The sequence below is a fragment of the Malaclemys terrapin genome, chromosome 2 (assembly GCF_027887155.1).
Source record: "Malaclemys terrapin pileata isolate rMalTer1 chromosome 2, rMalTer1.hap1, whole genome shotgun sequence".
NCBI classification, from domain to species: Eukaryota; Metazoa; Chordata; order Testudines; family Emydidae; genus Malaclemys; species Malaclemys terrapin.
Window position 1 is genome coordinate 259,076,609 of NC_071506.1, and position 12,041 is coordinate 259,088,649.

Sequence of the window (12,041 nt, forward strand, 5' to 3'; positions counted from 1 at the left end):
CGGTGGGACAGAGCTGGCAGACAGGCTCCTGTGCCACCCCCACTACAGGTGCTGGAGGTTTGCCAGGGAGAAGCAGGAATTGGCTAGAGATGTTCTGAACCCTAGAAATACCTGGCTGCCCTAACAGCCCCTTAGGTTGTTGGTAGTCAGAGCTAGGATTTGACTTCATGGTAACTGGAAGTGCAATAACTAAATCAGTTGTAAATCATGCCTTACGTTATTTATGTGTGCATACTTACTTCAGATGAGGAATGTTCTATTTTGATATAATTTAACGGAAAAATAAGATATTAAAATAGAACACTCAATTCAAAATAAGAGTGTCCACACAAAGCCTTCACCAAAATAACCAGAGGTGTGAATTATAAGCAATTTAGTTATTTCAGTGCCAGTTACCATGGAGATGAGTACCTGGTTAAAACAGCCAACTGGCTGCTCTAATTTATACATTCACCTTTTAACTCCTATTCTCATGTGATCCACAGCTACAGCAGAGGAGCTAAGCCTACTGCTTTTTCTTAAACAGTCTAACGGCCCCAGGAACAACAATTTATTATTTAAATCAAAACAACCCCCTCCCTGACCCAAGGGTTCTTCAGGTTCTGACATCTTCTTACGATTTGTATTCCACTGGTACTAGGCCTAGGAAGAGTGGGCTACTATTATGCTTGTTACAGTACGTATTAGCAGAGCTACGACATCATGAAGGGTTTTAAAAAAAATCTCTATTTCAACTTCAAAACATACTTCCCACAGAAACATTTGCAGCCTAAAAATAAATCTTAAGAAAACAAACGCTGATGAAATTGGCACTAAGATTTGCAAAACTCTTCATATTACCAAAGCACTTTTCATACTTTTGTAGCCAAGAAAGAGAAATGAACTAGTAAAGATTTCTTTGTGCTGCTGATATCATCAGGATCTATTATCCAAATATCCTGCTTTGGAGACTCCTGTATTTTACTGAAGATAATGCAGTGGGTATCATTAGTTGCACGGTATCATCAGAGAAAATAAATATTTTAACTCATTAATTGCTTCTTTGTCTGGATCTCCTGCAGCTAAGCACTAACGTCTTTTTAGTACCAAGTTGTATTCTGAATGTAAGACTTTCAGCACTAGAGTTGGATATATTTTAGATTATTTATTAGTAAGGCTACGATTTAGTCACGGAGATAACATAAGTCACGGAATCCGTGACTTCCAGCGTCTGCCGTGACTTCAGCCTGTGGTGGTCAGGAGCTGCAGGGTCCCTCTCAGCCAGTGGTGGAAGAGAGCTGTGGGGTACCCCCAGCACCTCTGGCAGCCCCCGGAGCTCCCGGCCGCTGCGGGTGATGGGGAACCCCCAACTCCCACAGGTTGCAGGAGAACCCCCAAACCCACATTGGCAGAGGACCCCCTGAGCTCCCGGCTACCAGCGGTGGAATCCCCAAGTCCCAGCCAGCAGACAACCCCTGAGCCCTGGAACACCCGAGTCCCCAGCCGCAGTGGGGGAACCCCCAAATCCCCACTGGCAGAGGACCCCTGAGCCCCGGGTCGCGGGTGGGAGGACCCCTGAGCCCTGGACCACAGGCGGCAGGAACCCGAGCCCCTGGCTGCCGGCAGGGTAATCCCCGAGCCCCCGCCGGCAGAGGACCCCAGAGCCCTGGAATCACCGAGCCCCCCAGCCACCAGAGGTGGCAAAGGAGCGCCCAAGCTCCTGGACACTGCGGGCGGCGGGGACCCCTGCAGCTCACAGACACGGCGGGGGAACCCCGCAGCTCCCAGCTACCGCCAACGGGGTTACTCCGCAGCTCCCGGAGACACGGGAGGCCGGGGCACCCCACAGCTCCTGGCCCCCATGGGCAGCAGGGGGCCCCCAGAGCTGCAGGTGGCAGGGGTACCCTGCACCCACAGCTGCTTCAGGCAGCTCCTAGCCTCTGCTCAGTTGCCCTGCTTCAGGAGGTGTGGGGATCCGCAGAACTCCATTTTGTCAAGTATATTTTTAGTAAAAGTCAGGGTCAGGTCACGGCTTCCTGTGAATTTTTCTTTTTTGCCCATAACCTGTCTCTGATTTTTACTAAGAATATCCATGACAAAATCTTAGCGTTATTTATTAGATGTTCTTGTTGAAATGTTTAATAGCAATTCAACTTGCCTTCTAAATACTATTAGTACAGCTCCTATCTAATGTGCTAGAGGCCCTTGATATTGGTCTAAGGTGTACTATGTTCATGTTCTTTATTGCAGTGTTCATTAATACTGATGCAGCTTAGGGCTTACTAGCTTTTAAATTAACCCTTTTATATGGAATGTATATAGCCGATCCATGAACTCTGGTTCCGATTTGAAGTTCTCTTACTGGGTGCTAGCTATCTAGCATATTTTAAAAAAGGAAATATACAAATATTTTCAGCCATTTAGAAACGAGGCAATCTACCAAACAAACAAAACCTAACACAAGTATTCAGCAGTTGTAAATGCTGTATGTTATTAGCCTAATAATATTTTGCACTGCAAAAGTATTCTCGATCACAGGATCTGAGAGAACTATAAAATACAGTAATGGGATAGGGATTATCCCCATTTTACAGATGGGGAAACTGAGGTACAAAGAAAGACCAAAGCCCACATTTCTTAAAATATTAGGCATAGTGACATGTAAATCTCATTTTCAAAAATGATTTAGCACTTAGAACCCTAAATCCTATCAACTATCAATGGGATTGTGCCACCACAGTGCCTAATTCTAACAAGGAATATCCCTATAAATTTAGCATTGTGGAACTATAATGTATACAAACATTAACCATAAAGATGTATTCACAATACAGCATGGAAAGACTCTATAGTAGCTATTATAATAGTATGCCAGGATTATATGTTAAAAAAGCACAAATCTCAGTAGATCTATGGATAGGGTCTCTGGGCCAAGTAGCACTGCGCTCCACTGCATGACTTAAAGGTGTATTTAACTTCCTAACATGAATTTATTAAAAAAAAAAAAAAACCTGACTAGCTCTGTAAATTAAGAGGCAACAAAGATGTTGAAGGAGGTGCTGGAATATATGGAATCTATAAGAATCTTTTCTGAGGAAGTGATTTTTCAAGAATCATTTCTAGTCACCTCATATCAGAAGCTAGCCCAAACATGCTTTGCAAGAACTGCTGATCAAGTGAACACATTGCAGCAGGGTCTACTTTACAAACATGCACTCCCATCTTTTGTAAATTTGCACAGAAGCAGCGAAAGTTAATGTGCAACAGAACGCCACATTAGCTGCTGAAACACTATTGCACATTAAAAAGGTTTACTGCAATTTTGCAAACATGCTTACCTGAAAGCCATAAAAAGAGCGATACTAACATATAATGTCAGGTCTGTTGCAGTGCATTCCAATCAGTTTTTCACACTGGTGATGAGGGGCAAGCTCCTTGATGCAGGAGCCACTCTAAACAATCCTTGAAAGAAATTTTAACATGTGATATTCTACATAATCCATTACCATTTTGGAATGAAGCCATATTTAACAAGTTGTCCATTTTGAGCTGTCAGATGAATTAGCTGAGCTCCAGTGTATACATACTATAGAACTACTGCTCACAATTATACAAAATGTGAAGAGGGTATTTAAAACAACTTATTATTTTTAAAAAGGAATATAAAATCTCTCCTTTAGTGACTGACTGACCTCATTATGTTAAAGGTCCTATTTAATTCCTATGCTTTGAGATCAAAATGAGGAATTTCAGAGTTAACACTGAAACATCATTTTTACTTTACTGATCACTAGCTAAACAACATTTTAGAGGTTAGAGGCGCCTCACTGAAACTTGTGTGGTGTAATAAGAATTTCCTTTTATCGGTTTTAAATTTGTTGCCTTTCAATTCCTTTAGACATCCCCATGCTCTGTATTATGAGAACGGATAATAAAAAGGAAGTGTACTTTCTTTATGCTAATCATTATTTTGTATACTTTTATCATTCTCCTCCTATTTGTTTGTTTTCCAAAAAGTCCCAATCATTTAAATCTCTCTTCCGATGGAAGTCTTTCTATGCCTCTAGTCATTGTCTGCCTCATATTTTTTCAGGTGGGAGACCACAATTGAACACAGTATTCAAAGTGAGGGCATGCACATACGATGGCATTAGAATATTTTCAGTATTCTTGTTTGCCCCATTGTTTCTACATTCAAACATTTTGTTTCCTCTTTTGAGTGCCACTGTGCTATTCGTAGAGGTTTACACTAAGTTGTTCACAAAGACATCTAGTCCTTTTTCCTGAGTGGTTGTTGCTCAGCAATGTGTATGAGTATTTCAATCACTGGTCCTGGTATGGATCTTTGGGCCACCCTACAGTAAAAACCTTTTCCCATTTTGAAAATAGATCATTTACTCCTATTCTTCGTTTGTGTCTTTTAGTCAGTTTCAAATCCAAGAAAGTACTTTACCTTTCTTCCTGTGACAATTTATGATTATTTGGTTTCCTTAATAGCATCTTGGAGGGCCTTTATCAAAGGCTTTTTGAAAGTCCAAATAAGTTATATTAATAAATTCTTTTTTATCCACTATTTTTGTGATCACACTCAGAATTACGATTGGCTGGAGAGTAATAACTTTCCTTTACAGAAATCCTTCTGGTTTATCCCTATTGTATCATGTTCATGGGTGTGTTTTATAACTCTGTCTTTAATTATTTCAACCAATTAACCTGGTCCTGAAGTATGGCTCATTGGTTTGTAACTCCCAGAATCATCACTCACACCTTTTTTGAAAGACAGGCTCAGCATTTGCTACTCTCTAGTACAGCAGCTGATTTCTCTACACTTTCATCCATGTAGATTTCACCTAGGCTCTAGGGCTTCACAGATTGTGCTCTGTATTTATAGACACAGTCTTTTTAATTGTGCACTACTGATCTACAGGAATCATTTTGTTCATGACCCCAGACTAATCCACATAGGTATTTCCTGTGCAAACAAGTGTTTACTACAAATGTAATGATTTTATTCTCCAACAAAACACAAGGAAGTCCTAACAGGAGGCATTAGCATTCCAACACACTATGAATACAGATCAATGCTCATAAGAAGTGAAATGCAATATTAAGTTAAAACTCTATTCCTTAGAAATTGATCACTCAAGCAAATGTCAACCTAAGTAGTTCAATAGTTATCTGACTCAGTCTATTCCATTTTTAAATACAATTTTACATTCATTTTCTTTTAACCAATACAAAACATTCTTAAGACTATTTTCAACCAGAATTTTAAAGGAAGTATAGAATCAAAGCATTTCTGAACTATTATGCCAATATTACAGATATCCAGCCACTATCAGTTGCAAATTAACTCTCAAAAGAAATGTTTCCAGCACATACTGCAATGAATGTCATTAAGAGATTCTTCACTACTGAAGACAGTATTTATTTACCATACTTTGTTAGGGACTGAATAGTCAATAGCCTTCAATTTTCACATCAATTGCAGAAAAAAATTCCCATTTTCTATATAGACTAAAATTGAAATTGACTTAGAATATCTAAACTGTCAACAAATTATTTTACGAAAAGGTTTGCTTTACAGAGATTATAAAGTAGGTGTCATCCTTGACACTTGCATTCTATATTCACACTGCAGATCTGGAAAAGAAACGTTAAGGAACGTCAGAAAGGGTCTTAGAAGACTCAGCTGTCATGCTATGCGCCTCCTTTTGCTTGCTTTGCAGTCAGATACTGTGTTGTAGATGTCAGAGGTTCTCTATTTAAACTCACTGACAAGCAAAGGAAGAATACTGGGAGAATATGTTATCAGTTACTATGGACTTGTCTTTGGTAACAGGTCAGACACTTACTTCTGTGTGTGTTAGAAACAGAAACCCCGATTCTACTCAAATTAAAAAACATACACTATACCCACATCAGATTTACAAGTTCAAGATTTACTTTGGAAAAATCAAGTGGTAAGAATACATAGAGCAAAACCACTGTTTCCTGTCAGAATGACAAACTAGAAAGCCACATAAGATTATGTTAATCTCTCATTTTATATCCATCTTTCACAATTACACACCAGTACTTTTTGTATGTAATTTAAAAAGGGATAGCGTTTACTACTTACTTACTGTAACTGCATTCCTTAAATCACTGCCAGATTATGTGATGTTGTTCAGTTAGCAATGAGAAATTTGCTACATTAAACCCACACATATGCACCAATTAGATCTCAGTCATAAATAACTGTAACGCCTGATGTTTTCAAAAGCAAGCAATGAAACACTATTACGTTAAGGTCTATTTTCCACAAAACAACTGATTATAATTGCCAAGAGGGAGTGGAGAGAAGGAAAAGAGATGAGACTATGAAAAGTAAGGGAAGAGGAGAGTTGGAGGGGGCACTGTTTTCCTTGTCTAATAAGAACATAACTATTTTCATGCCAGGCTTTTCGTTAGCTTTATTAAACCTTCTCTCTTTCATGTCCATATTTACTTTTAATTAGAAAGTAGGAATTGAAGAATAAGAAAATTCTCTGAATGAGAGTTATAAAAATAAAAGTTCTGGGTAATAATCTATATCAGGGTAATATTTGTTCTATGGCTGATTTCTTTTGAAGACTGATGCTTCTGTGTGTTCTCAGTAGCTAACAGAAATCTGAACCAGGATCAGAGCAATCTGGCCAAGACAGAATCTAGACAAGCTGGTGGGTCATGAATAGGATTCCCCCAGCATAATGGAAGAAGATTGTGCCTCCTCTATCACAAATGGGAGAAATATAGTGCAACCCTTTCCCTGTATAATTCAGTTAGGGTTCTACTAGATTTCTGACTGTTTTTGGACATGCTGATAGAAAAATGCGTTATGGGGCATTGCTGCTATCTGTGGCTGACTAGATGTGGACCTTGCTACAGTTATGCAGTTTGCTACAACCAAGCTGGATTACGGTAATGAGCTAGATATAGAGCAGCCGTTGTCAAGCTCCTGAAAATTCCAAATGGTTCAGAACAGACCAGTCAACCGTTTTGGTGGGGTAGGTGCCTGCGCACCATGCTCCCAACTGGATACTAATACTGCTTCAGGTGTAGTTCGAGGTGCCAGTGACAATCTTCAAAGCCTGAAGTGTCCTGCTATGAGACATGAACTTTCTGGTGCTTGTGCTGGGAACACAGCCTTTAGAGAGCAGGGACAGAAAGTGTTCTTGGCTGACAAATTCCAACCATTGGAACTTGCTTCCTCTTAATTGTTTACCAGAGCCTTGGTTTGGCAAACTTTACCTCTTGCTACAAGGCATTATTATTCAGTGAGCCTTATTGCCTCTTTTTTAAGTTATTGGATGTTTTAGATCAGATCACCCTTTTTTTAATCTCTATGAAGGTTGGGATGCTTGCCAGTTATTTTGATTTGTGCGTGTTTCAATACTATTGTAGAACATTAGGCACTTCTGCCATATATGTTCAGCTTTAAAGGTCTGGAGATGGTTGCTGAAGATTGAAAAAAGAAAGACAATATTAAGTTTGCAAATACGGAGGTTAATTATTAAATCTTTGAAATGACTGAAATTATAACTGAAACACTTATATAAGGATTTATTTAACCCTATACGTTCAGAAAATGCTCATTTCAAACTGGTCTTCAAACCTTTTGCAAGAAAAAATACTTATGATTTGCTTTTCATCTCTCCTCAGACACCATGACAAGGAAAACTAAATGAAAAACATGATGTAGGCAGCTCAATCAGGAAGCTATGTAACAGACAATAGTAATCTGTGTATGTTATTCTCCCAAATGCCCAGTCAGAGGTCTCAGATGGCTAATGTGGTTGAAATGTGTAATTCAAAGCTACAAATAATATATTTATGAATCTGGACATGTTCAGTGCACTCTGGAAACGGCTGTGTAAAAAAGACAACACTATATCTGATTTCAGCTAAACAAGGTTTCAAACTAAATTATCTATTTCCTCTTGCAGAACTGGATGAAACAACACTGTAAGGCTCCCAGTAATCATTTTAAATGTAATTGTAGGATTAGATTCTAATGGTAATATGGGAATATTGCATTTGCATTGGCTTTCCAATCTGTGCTCTACGATAGTCGAGAGATGAGATGAAGGCCTGGCATTGTACGATCAGAGCTTTACATTTTCATAAACACCATAGGCCAAATCTTGAAATTGTGTCCCCAATCCTGCTAACACTTATGCCCTTTAAACAGATGGTGCTCTCCTATTGACTTCAATGGACTAATTCACACGCTTAAAGTTGTACAGGTGTATGCTCACTTGATTGGGGCCTTAGTTCGAACACAGGCAAGTATAATTAATTTATATCATAATATCCTTATCTACCCGTTTCATAGTTAAATAATATTCATTTCATGAACAGCTTCCAAAAAGCAAATACTTTTTTGTATGTCACACACACACGCCCAACTACCCTTTTTGGCCAGCTCCAAACCTGTTTTCATATCTATAAATGCTTTTGCCTATTTACATTCAGACCATTTCTCTTATCATGCATTTGATTCAGGCTCCCTCTCCCCTTAATTTATATTTGCAACCAGATGTGATTGGAAACCGCGGCTTCACTGCTTCAAGAACCAAATGAAGGCTGGAAAAATCAGCTTCTATGTCCTAATGTGGAATGCTTTTATTTCATTTTTGCTGAATTGGCCTAGGTATAAGAACATTTTATCTGTTCTCTTTACTAGGATCATGAAACCTGAAGATCTGTTCTCCTTTCCTGAGACTGAACAGTTGTCCCTGTCCACTTGCTAGGCCCAGTCCTGCTACCATGAAAACCAATGGGAGCTTGGCCATCAACTCCCTTGGGAACAAGAGGAGGCCCATAAATGATATTACAGGACTCACCGTGGCGTAAAGGGGAGTCACCCATTTTGAGTTTGTACTATGCCACCTTTTAAACTGTGATGCCACTGTGAGAACCATGCTCAAGATCCTGCCCAGGGAATCACCTTGAGCTGGATGTCAGTGTACCTGGTCCTCCTGACTAACACAGCTCACCACCTTTATGGAAACCACGTTCAAATTGATGCCCAGGGGAGAAGCATCAAGGCAATAATTGGGTCTCTTAAGTGGCTACATTTACTATGGTAAAACTGCATGGGTGATACTATGGCCATAACTTATAACACAGAAGCTAAGAACCATCTCAATACTCACCGCTTTACACTCCAACGGCACGGCAAACATAGCCTATCTCACTTTCACAAATAAAAGCACGCTGGACATTAGGGAAAAAATCTATATGCAATTTTCCTTTTGCAGTCCTCTCCCCAGAAGGAATTGCACACAGCAGAAGCTAGTCACATTGCTAAATGAATATTGGAGGTACTCAGATACCTCGGCGATGAACTTGTATAGAACAGAATAGCATACAGTCTTCCGGGCATTCCCAATAGTGAAACATAAAAGCCAGCAAAACAACATCTGAATTTAGCAAAAACTATACTTCCAGCTTGTATATCAGGCCCCAGAAGCGGATTCTTTAATATTTTGCATAAGTTACCATGGCAACAAAGGCCAACTTTTCGCTGAACACAGTTCCAAGTGTATATTAGTATCCTGTATTTAAATATGAGCTTTGGTGTAAAGGAATAATTTTGAACTGAATCACCTTTTCAATTGAACAATTTACTTATACTAGTCTCTTCCCCACCCCAAAATATGTATAACACAGAAATGCACACGTTAGAACGAGTGATCATTAGAATACCCAGGCCTGATCCTTCAAGCTCTCTGTGAACAGAACTCCTTTGAAATCAATGGGAATTCTGCATATGAAGGGGTTGTAGAATTGGACGCTTCATTTTTAATCCTGATATAGTCATTCTGAGTTGTACCAAATTTCTTTCTTCTATTCCATAAAAGTGGCAAAATAATGTAAGTGTTTAAAAGGTTTATTTATTATATTACTTCAAACTTGCAGTAAGAATCTTAAGGGGAATTTTTGGAAATAATGATTCTGTGCTGAAGAGGGAGAAATGTAACCTATGGTCTCTAGTGGGAGTTTGCATCTTACACTACAGTTTAACAAAGATCCCAGTACCAAATCCTGAGATTTTAATTGAGGGGAAGCAGACTTATTTTTGTGCATTATGTAGGAGCCAGTTTATGAGCTGTCAGTTTGCATATAGGCAATAAAAAGCCCCTTGGCTAAATACAGACACTGAAATAAAGTGTCAGTTACAGTAATTCCATCCCATAAGTGTTCTTGCCCATGCAATGTAATGAAGAAAGATTATCTTAAGATAAGTTAAGTGCATTGAAAAGAAGCAAAAGAAGAAGGGGAGAAAAGAGATGGAGAAATACTAAGAAAGTACTAAGAATTTTGTGAGGCACCAAAACACCTAACTATATTTTAATTATGGCTTAAATATTAAGTGTTATTGGTATCATTTGTATCATTGTTATTGGTTTTCTATTTACCATATGTATGTTCTTTCACCAGTTACCAAACTATCAACTGCATCAGATGTGTAGAAATACAACGCATGTCGCAGGCAGAAGTGGCAACTGTTACTTTACAAAACGCAACATATTCCATCACTCGGAAAATTATGGAGAATGAATTAACAAAGCAAATCTAAGCACTGCAAGAGTATGAGAGATAATTACTTAAATGAACACTAAAAGACAAGAGGATCATGATCCTTTTTGAAGAGCAAATTACTGTTGTTTTCCAAATTAAAGACATCCTGGTGAGATGCTTAATGTATATGACACAATCAAGTTGATTTTATATTTAGTTGTTGATATCATATAAAAATTTCTATCAGAAATACTTCTCTGTCTACAGCAATTTCCATGTGGAGACCTCCAAGTGATGCAGAAACATAATATCTCTATGAATCTCTCTAAATTCTGCAAGTTACAACATGTGAAAGGACCCCTGAGCTCACATGGAGCTCCACTACCTCGATGGTGCACGCAAGTTGTCTACCCATATGTTTTGCCTTGCAAGATTGAGCCACTAGCCTCACAGAATCCCCGTGAAGTGGGTATTTGTACCATCGTTTTACAGAGAAGGAAACTCAAGAACAAAGCAAGAGTGTCTAAGTTGACCCATACCTTATAAAAATCCATCATTTCAAGGGACATCACTCACTTTACTCCCCAAGTTATCTACATTCCACACAAGTCTGTTACTGAAAGTGATTTAACATCAGAAATGAAGTATCACAAAACTGAGGTTGTAGAAAGAGTTACTGACACTAAAGAAACAAATCCTGCAGCATTTTAAGTTTCCTGCATGAATAATTTGTGTGTCCCCCTCATTCTGAGCCTTTATCACACACTGTATACCAAACTTGGGCATTGACAAATTGAGAGGTATGTGTTGTAGCACCGATTGATCTCAGCAGGAGTTGTGGATGCTTGGCACCTCTGAAAATCAGGCCCAAGGTCATAGATGGAGTCTGTGGCAAAGATGAGGACAGAACCCGGATTGCTTGATTTCCCACTTCTCATGCCTTAACTATAAAGCCTTACTTCCTCCTAAGATAAATACATGCAACTTCAAAACAACTTGATCTTATTATTTACTTTCTGTAAAAAAATGACAAGCTAACTAATCCTGCAGTATAATTCAGAGACACAAAACAACTGTCAAGCTATAGAGAGAACCTACCTTTAATAAATTCCTTATAGAATTAGAAATGTTACAGGTACTAAATTTTGACTGAGCTTAATTGAAGCTATGTACCTTTTCATGGTGAATTATTATTAATGAACCATTAGAATGATACCAGTAACTCAACTTCTAATTAAATTTAAATGATGGACTTTTGCACACACAAAAAAAGACAGACACTACCTTTGTCATGGAACTTTATTTACCCTTGCTAGCTAGAAGAAAGGTTTTGCTTACTTTCTCCCCCGACCACTTATGGGAAAGTTACTACAGTTACTAAAATCGTACTTAAATCTGTCTCTCAGACTGTGATGAAATCTTCTTTGGACAACTGTCATATCTAGATGGAGACAGCAGGTGGGATCCTCACCACTGTTCTGGCCCCCTTACAACAAGTAGAAGGACCACAGTGG

General features: G+C 38.8%; 1 protein-coding gene across 12 annotated transcripts in view; it reads right to left on the reverse strand.

Moving 5' to 3' along the window:
• Positions 1-12,041, reverse strand: part of PARD3 (par-3 family cell polarity regulator) — a 664,911-nt gene that overhangs the window by 167,258 nt on the left and 485,612 nt on the right. The window lies entirely within an intron of this gene.